The sequence below is a fragment of the Chlorocebus sabaeus genome, chromosome 20 (genome assembly GCF_047675955.1).
Source record: "Chlorocebus sabaeus isolate Y175 chromosome 20, mChlSab1.0.hap1, whole genome shotgun sequence".
In the NCBI taxonomy this organism is placed as follows: domain Eukaryota; kingdom Metazoa; phylum Chordata; class Mammalia; order Primates; family Cercopithecidae; genus Chlorocebus; species Chlorocebus sabaeus.
In genome coordinates this window covers 45,694,970-45,698,229 of record NC_132923.1, presented here as the reverse complement: position 1 = coordinate 45,698,229, position 3,260 = coordinate 45,694,970, and positions in this window count along the sequence as shown.

Below are 3,260 nucleotides of genomic sequence, written 5' to 3'. Positions count from 1 at the left end.
ATTTTTTGTATGTTTAGTAAAGACAGGGTTTCACCATGTTGGCCAGACTGGTTTTGAACTTCAGGTGATCCAGCCACCTTGGCCTCCCAAAGTGCTAGGATTATAGGCATGAGCCACTGTACTCAGCCAATTTTTGTATTTTTTGTAGAGATGGGATTTCACCATGTTGCCCAAGCTGGTCTTGATCCCCTGAGTTTAAGCACACTACCTGCTTTGGCCTCCGGAAGTGCTAGCATTTCAGGTGAGCCACCACACCTGGCCAGGGAGATCTATTTTCAACATACTTACAAGCTTCCAAAAAAGGTTTTGATAAAATCATGTATTTATAAGAGAAAATCAAGATTGTCTAAAACAATTTCTAAATTGAAAAATACTGCCAACATTGATTTTCAGTTAGGTTTCCTACTCCTGCATCCATCTGATAGGCAGATACTTTTTAGAATTATACAATACCCACATTCTTTCTTTTAAAAGAGGGGTAGTCACTCTGTGGTTCACCCTCCATGTGCACAATGAAAAATGTACATGCCATTTCTCCTATTAATCTCCTTTTGTGAGTTGATTTTTCAGTGAAACTTCAGAGGGTGAAGGGGAAACTTTCCCTTGGCCCATACAGTTTTGGTACTGTGAGCAAGATACCACAGCTTCTCTGCTAGAAGCCACAGCGAAGGGAACCCAGGACCTGACAAGCCAGCAAAGAGGTAAGAATTTTTAACCAGACAGGCTCCCAGTCTCTCTTTCTGTGAAATCTGATTTGAGGCAAGACAATGGGTCTGGAGGCAGGGAACATAAGACTGATTCACACTTCAGCTATGACAGGAAATATCCTCTTCATAGGGTGTAGGCCAAGTAAATGACCTTGTAACTTTACTTCATCCTCTCCATTTACATAGTGTTATATATAAAGAATCAGTGCCACAAAAGAAATAGCACTCGAATATAAAATTTTCTTTTTAATTCTCAGCAAGGCAAGGTACTTCTATAGAAGGGTGCACCCTTACAGATGGAGCAATGGTAAGGGCACATTTGGACAAGGGAGGGGAAGGGGTTCTTATCCCAGATGCATGTGGCCCCGGCTGCTGTGTCCTTCCCCTACTGGCTAGGGTTAGACTGCACAGGCTAAATTAATTCTGATTGGCTAATTTAAAGAGACTGACGGAGTGAGTGCTTTGGCGGGAGTTAGGGCAGAGCAGATAGCAGGTAATCGGAATGAGTCAGGGTGGAGCAGGTAATTGGAATGAGTCAGAGTGGAGTAGGTAATCGAAAAAGGTTGCTTTAAGAGAAGTTTAAAAGTAAAAGGCAAAGAATTGAAGACACTGGCATATTAATTCTTTGAAAAGAAACTTAGAACTCAGGTTGTTAGTAACCTCTCCCGTTGCATTTCCTTACAGCTTTCTTTTCAAACCTTTTTTTTTTTTTTTTTTTTTTAAACATGTCTTGGCTTAGTTGTTTTTTCTGATTTTCCAAAATAAGAAACTTCCCTGGATAAGGTGGAGAACAGTTAAGGGAGGTTTTAGTAAGTGCCGTTTTTATGAGCCTCTGCATCAACTTACGGATGCATGGTATGACACAGCACCCAACAAGAATAAGTACACCTATTACAGCTGCGAGGGAAGTAAGAATTGATGCTATTATTCTTCTCCATTTACTGAACTACTTTTCTAGCCATCCTGTAAAGAGGTCATTTACCCCTGAGTTGCTGACTAACTCATTGGATAGAGCAGTCAGACCTTGCAATGCCTTTGTTATACTTCCATTAGGGGCGGTGTTATTTAGGATGAAGGTACAACATTGAGTTTTAATCATGATGCAAACTCCTCCTCTTTCTGCTAATATCATGTCTAAAGCTATCCTATCTTCCCAAGCCACCTGGCTAGTAGCCCTTAATTGTTCAGCTATTCCTTTAACAGCATCTCTAGAGTAGTTAATAAAAAGCTGTTGATTATAATAGATGTAGTTTATCTAATCTACATTTTTTAAATTGTCACCCACAAACATATTGACTCAAATCCTGCAGCTATTTGATTTCGGTCTTTAAATTGATCTGGTTTCCCTGTGGGACTCTAATTGTGTCTAAACAGACGTGAGAGTCAAAAGACCCATAAGGCGCTTCACTTGCTTTACGATGTGTTATTTTTCCTTCATCTGGTTGATGAAATGCCAGGGTGAAGGGGATAGCCAATTGGACTAAAGCACAAGTGCCACTCTAGTTATTTGGTAGAATGTCCAGTAAAGGTCCACCACAATACCACCACACATCTGCTCAGAGATGAACAAAGGCTACCTGATTGATAAGCTCTTGAAAATAATTAAGCTCACTGCATCCCGTCAGGTCTCCAAGGAACACTGTTTCCTCCCTGTCGTGAGAGACACCAAGTGAACTTAATGTTGGGAGATGGAAGCTGGGTGACCCTTGGGGGCTGACCCGCAGGGTGCTGGACTTCGGGATATAGCAGAGAGAGCGAACTTGGCACGATTTGTTACCCCGGGCTGTTGAATCCTGGAAAAGAGCTACCATGCAGCCAACACTGGGTTGACTGGAGGACCACCTTAGTGGAAAGGGGACAATCTGGGCCTCTGGCCTACCATGTGCACAAGCATAACAATTGCTTTTGTTTAATGTGTGGATGGAATATTTGATCCATTCCAACCAGGCAATTGCATCTTGGTAACCTGTCTTAATTGCCAAAGTTGTTTTAAGTCTTTAACTTCTACCATCCTCTAGTAAAATGAATGTATGGTTTTAGGAAATTACAAAAACCGGTTGGGGCAGTCCATCCTTGCTCTTTAGTGGTTCACAGAATGTTGGACCAACTATGGCATAAAGGCTCTCTATCAGAGGGCAAGACTCCTGGTTGACACGGGTCTTTATCAAAATCTCCCTGGATTAAATGGTCCTAGTTTACTAAGGCCCAGTCTGAGGAGAGTCAGGAGGGACAGAGGTACTTTTCTGAAGTACAGAGTAGTCTTTGACTTGGCAATCCCCTACGGGGTATAACAAGGCAAGCATGAAATGCAATAGTTTGAGGTGAAATTGACTTGGTTATGTTATAACTAGATGGTCAGCAGTAGAGCAAGGAAAGAAGAAAGAGTAATAGAATAGATGAAAGAGAGTTAAATTTTTCTTATCTTTAGTTTGGTAGGGTTTTCCCCTGGGACTATGGCCCATGACCCTGGACAGGGCGACACTTTCTTGACTTGGGTGTGATGAGTCCATCCCCTTTCCACTGTATGAACAGCAGTCTTGGTGGTTAACAGCA